Below are 6,000 nucleotides of genomic sequence, written 5' to 3' on the forward strand. Positions count from 1 at the left end.
AATCGTCGTCAGATGGAAGTCATGCATTTATTCTATATTTGTCAATGTCTAGAAGTTTAAAGCCAATTTGTTCAAAATATATTAATATTTTACGATGCAGTAATTTTCCTCTAATTCTTTTCTTCCACTAACCAAAAATGATGTTCAAATTGTTTATAAGCTTTGTTACGGGTTCGTTCTTTATCGCTGTGACTCGATTGTATTTGGGAGACCACTAATGTGCTCAACTTCCGATCTGTTACTCTTTCTCTTCCGAAATTCCACTAATTTGCTTTCATTTCCATTTTTATATTTAAGCTCCTCGGATTTAAACACAAGCGAGAATCTGTGGGATCACCTTGATCGGGCTGTTTCCTCCATGGATGCACAGCCCAGAAGCCTAGCGTAACTGAGCACGGCACTGGAGACGGCATGTCTTACATCTCTGTCGGTATCATCCAGAACCTCATCGACGGGGCTGCGCCTCTCGCAGCAGTCTGCCCGGAAAAGTTGGTTATTCAGGATGTTGACAGACGGCCACATTAATGTGACTGTAAAGCGGTTAGGAACTGTGAGAACTTTTGCAAAGTTTCAGGTGGCAACAAATCATGTCGAGAAAAATTTTTCCAATAGTTCAACGGGACATAGGTAGTGAGGAAAGGGCATTATAATCTCGTCTTTTGCCATACTATCTTACGTCTGGCTGTTAGATATTTCACAAATTAGGCTCCAGCTTAAATGTCTAATTACTGTGCTACCATCTTGTGAATTTGCTAAAAAAAATGTCAATGTACCAAATTATACCAGTGTTCGAAGTCATGTGTCTCAATGTGGTCACCTACCACATTACATTCATTTACACCGGTCGGTAGAGCACATTTCATTCTATTAGAAATACCCACTTCCATTTTGGTGTCTCCTTGGGCAAGGTGCCAAAATTTCGCCTAAAATATGAAATTTTGTTGATTGATTGCTAACTTTTTAAATACTCATTGTGCTGTTTATTTGGTAGTTAAGGAAAATTTAAGCCTGGCAGTGATAGGTGAATTGCTATATTTAATTGTACTAAATGTGCTACATAAGTCCTTCGTGAATACTAATTGCATGCTTATTAATTTTAAATCTTTTCTTTATTTAGGACTCGATAATTTGATGTTAGTGTTTGAAGCTTATCAAATTGTTGTTGAAATGGAAAAACTAGATTGTCAATGCATGCAGCTACAGAAAAGCTGATTTCCCATACTATTTAATGACGTACAGTGCCATAAAAGGACTGAAAGCTATAAAGTAACTTCCGTTAGAACAAGAACAAATGCTTACTTGACGGTGTGGTTTACACACTAGAAATACGCTCAGCTATGCTTGCTTCATGAAGTTTTACTCCTACAAAGGTTTTAATTTTTTTATAGATCATGCTGCAGCCCTTTTGGTAGGAAAATCCAAATACACTCCTGGAAATGTAAAAAAGAACACATTGACACCGGTGTGTCAGACCCACCATACTTGCTCCGGACACTGCGAGAGGGCTGTACAAGCAATGATCACACGCACGGCACAGCGGACACACCAGAAACGGCGGTGTTGGCCGTCGAATGGCGCAAGCTGCCCAGCATTTGTGCACCGCCGCCGTCAGTGTCAGCCAGTTTGCCGAACTGCTCAACACGTGAGGCGTGAGGTCTCCACAGTACATCAATGTTGTCGCCAGTGGTCGGCGGAAGGTGCACGTGCCCGTCGACCTGGGACCGGACCGCAGCGACGCACGGATTCACGCCAAGACCGTAGAATCCTACGCAGTGCCGTAAGGGACCGCACCGCCACTTCCCAGCAAATTAGGGACACAGTTGCTCCTGGAGTATCGGCGAGGACCATTCGCAACCGTCTCCATGAAGCTGGGCTACGGTCCCGCACACCGTTAGGCCGTCTTCCGCTCACGCCCCAACATCGTGCAGGCCACCTCCAGTGGCGTCGCGACAGGCGTGAATGGAGGGACGAATGGAGACGTGTCGTCTTCAGCGATGAGAGTCGCTTCTGCCTTGGTGCCAATGATGGTCGTATGCGTGTTTGGCGCCGTGCAGGTGAGCGCCACAATCAGGACTGCATACGACCGAGGCACACAGGGCCAACACCCGGCATCATGGTGTGGGGAGAGATCTCCTACACTGGCCGTACACCTCTGGTGATCGTCGAGGGGACACTGAATAGTGCACGGTACATCCAAACCGTCATCGAACCCATCGTTCTACATTCCTAGACCGGCAAGGGAACTTGCTGTTCCAACAGGACAATACACGTCCGCATGTATCCCGTGCCACCCAAACTGCTCTAGAAGGTGTAAGTCAACTACCCTGGCCAGCAAGATCTCCGGATCTGTCCCCATTGAGCATGTTTGGGACTGGATGAAGCGTCGTCTCACGCGGTCTGCACGTCCAGCACGAACGCTGGTCCAACTGAGGCGCCAGGTGGAAATGGCATGGCAAGCCGTTCCACAGGACTACATCCAGCATCTCTACGATCGTCTCCATGGGAGAATAGCAGCCTGCATTGCTGCGAAAGGTGGATATACACTGTACTAGTGCCGACATTGTGCATGCTCTGTTGCCTGTGTCTATGTGCCTGTGGTTCTGTCAGTGTGATCATGTGATGTATCTGACCCCACGAATGTGTCAATAAAGTTTCCCCTTTCTGGGACAATGAATTCACGGTGCTCTTATTTCAATTTCCATGAGTGTACCACGAAAAAGTTTGCGCTCTATCATGGAAACACTTGACCAGCTAAAATGGATAACCACGTCTGATATTAAACCTGCCCAAAAGATGAGCCCATCCTATAGAAAAGAATTTGATACAATGAAATATTCACGAATGGAAGCTACACTTCAGATGAAGTCAATGAGATTAATTTTTCTCACAACTGGAATACAAGCTTAATAGCTCATAGAATAATACCATTAAACTTTCATCGAATTGGTGCAAGGGATGCCAAAAGTTATACAAAGAGAAAAATGTATCAAGTTGAACGTACATTTACTAAGAATATTGCAGCTGTTGTAGTTTAGCGGATGGAGTAGCTGATTTTCCGAAGGATCTCTATATTTCTGAGCGAATGTTTCAAACCTGGAGACTTGTTTTAATTTTGCTATTTTAATGCTTTATTGAATTGCTCTCTCCGTACCATATCTTCCATCTCATATTTGTCTACTTTCTCTTCCTTACCATAGTATGGCCATCATACTAGGACATTACCTTTCGCTGGCAAGTGGTCAACTGACTGAGCTACCCAAAAAAGACTCCGTCCACATAGCTTTAATTTCGCCACTACCTCATCTCCTACCTTCCAAATTTCACAGAAACTATACTGTGAAACTTGCAATACTAGCACTTCTGGAATAAAGAGTAAGCGGAGACATGACTTAACCACAACTTGGATGATTTTCATTCTCCAGCCGAGTTGCGCTGACATGAAACTTCCAGGTAGATTAAAGATGTTTGCTGGACCAAAACGCGAACTCTGGACCTCTGCCTTTCGGGGGCAACTGCTATACCGACTGAGCTCCCTATGGACGTCTTACGACCCACCGACATAGCTTTAATTCCGTCTGTACGTCATCTGGTACAGAACTTTAATCCTCCAGGAAGTTTCAGAATACTTGTACTGGTGTGTTGGGTTTTGAAGTTGTGTCTATCTCTCCAACTGCTTAATAATGTTGCTTATAACCAGAAATACCTCTGGTGTGGAGTTAAATTCATAATTTATTATCACTTCAAGAATTCTTTAAGAAGGATTCGCATGGAGAATGAATTGATATTCTACCTTTTTTCCGAAGATGATTAACTCTTTTCTGCCTATCGGCCGAGTCAAGGCGTAGTTCTGCGACAACGTTTCGACAAGTTTCCTACTCCTCATCTTCAGGCGAAGTGTGCAGAAAATCGGCAGCAATTAGCGGTAGGGTTGCACTTCCCTCACGTTGAACGATTCTCTACAGTCGTCGTTGGTCCCGCTATTGAAGGACCTTTTTCCAGCCACAACGATTTCGGAGATTTGAATTTTTACTGCATTCCTGATATTCGCGGTACACTCATGAAGTGGTCATACGGGAAAATCCTCACTTCATCGCTGCCTCGGAGTTGCTGTTTTCCATCGCTCGGGCGCCGCCTGTAACACCATTTTCAGACTCATACCTGCTATTGTAGCAGCAGTAACCGATCTAACAACTGCGCCAGACACTTGTATTATACAGGCGTTGCCGACAGCAGCGCCATGTTGTGCTTGTTTACTTATCTCTGTATTTGAATACACACGGCTATACCAGTTTCTTTGGCCCTTCAGTGTAATTTTAGTACAGCATATAGTCAGTGAGTTAGCATATCTGAGGAGTGGGATATCATTTAGCAGGTTTTACGTCGAACAAACTGGGCTATAAGTCTGCCGCTGTGTGCTACCATTGGGCGGCAGTGACGTAAACTTCTGAGTGGCAAGGGCTAGCTGTGCACATCGTGAACCGTGCACGTTGTTAATCAAATCCGTATGTGTTTGGCCCATAAGGCAATTACGTCACGTGATTTGTGTATGCGCAAAAGAACCTTAAAACGTGCACAACCGTAGGTGTGATCACGAGCCTGATGACAATTTTCATGGAATCTAGAGTAGCCATGCAGCATAGCGCAGTAGATTTAGTGCCGTGTATTTCAAATTACCGCATCTATGTTACCTTTAACAATGTACAAAGAAAAATAGTGGAAAATCTCGCAAGATGTCGAAAGTTAGAGCGTTCACGTGCTTTTGTGCTCTTACACACCTGCCATCACTGGTACTTCGAATAGAGTTATAATACTGCGAAAATATTTGAGCAAAAGAAAGAAATAATTTAAAACACTGCTAAGGACATAGATTGGTCATGTAAATTAACGATTTCCTGAAGACAAAGGACCTGATTCCAGTGTTATGGCCTTATGTTTTCAAAGAAATTGCCAAACTTCGGAACTGGAATAACGCCAAAATGTCCATTTCATATTGTTCTTTAAACTTTGGAAAGCCCATACTTTTACATTCCATATGCTCACCTGCAGAATGTTTTCCTTAGTTTCTGAAAAGATAAGATTTTGTAGTAAGATCCTTTCATAAATGGCTGGATCAATTACAAACAAGTGATGAATCACACCATACCTCCATACCTTGCTGAATGGTCTAGTTTTGGCAAATGCCTAGGGAGCGTCCCCTGCCATCACATGTAATGATAAAAGGGATATACAGAGCAGGTGGTGTTGTAAAAAAAGGCGCTTTCCCTAGTTTGGATGTGGTTCCGTTATTGCGCATAATAAAACATTAGATGCAGAAGAATGTGAACACATTTTACACCATTGTATACTGAGTGCAATAGAGGAATTGTTCGGATTGTTTTATTGTATCAATATGACAACGCACCCTTCATAAAGCAGTACGTGTGAGGCAACGGTCTGCGGACAAAAATATTCCTGAAATGGACCTACCTTCCCAGATTCCTGCCCAGGGAAACACCTTCGGGATTTGGACGTGTTAGAAAGCCGCTCCAGCATCCAGTGTCCAAAACCATTTTCTTTCGGCTTTGGCTCTTGGGGAGGAATAGACTGCCATTCCTCTACAAACTTCCACACAGTTCTCTGAAAGAGTCGCCAGCAGAGTTGAAACCATCATAAGACGAATATTAATAATTAATTAATTAATTAATTAATTAATTAATTAATTAATTAACAGTTAATATTATTTTATTAATATTTACTGTTAATATTTAAGCAATTAGTTAACTAATATTGATATTCACAAATATGTGTCCAGATACTTTGGATCATAAAGTGTATGTCTTAAACAGGACAGGTGACGCAGAACTGCCTAGACACAAACACTTGTTGACAGAAAACCTCCTAGGTAGACAAGTACAAATATTCGTTCCTGACATGGAAGCATTGTACGAGGGTAAGTCGCATGAAAAACTTAAATATTTTTTAAAAATATTATTTATTGTGCAGAAGTGGTACTAAGCTGTA

This window comes from Schistocerca gregaria, chromosome 2 (assembly GCF_023897955.1).
Source record: "Schistocerca gregaria isolate iqSchGreg1 chromosome 2, iqSchGreg1.2, whole genome shotgun sequence".
NCBI classification, from domain to species: domain Eukaryota; kingdom Metazoa; phylum Arthropoda; class Insecta; order Orthoptera; family Acrididae; genus Schistocerca; species Schistocerca gregaria.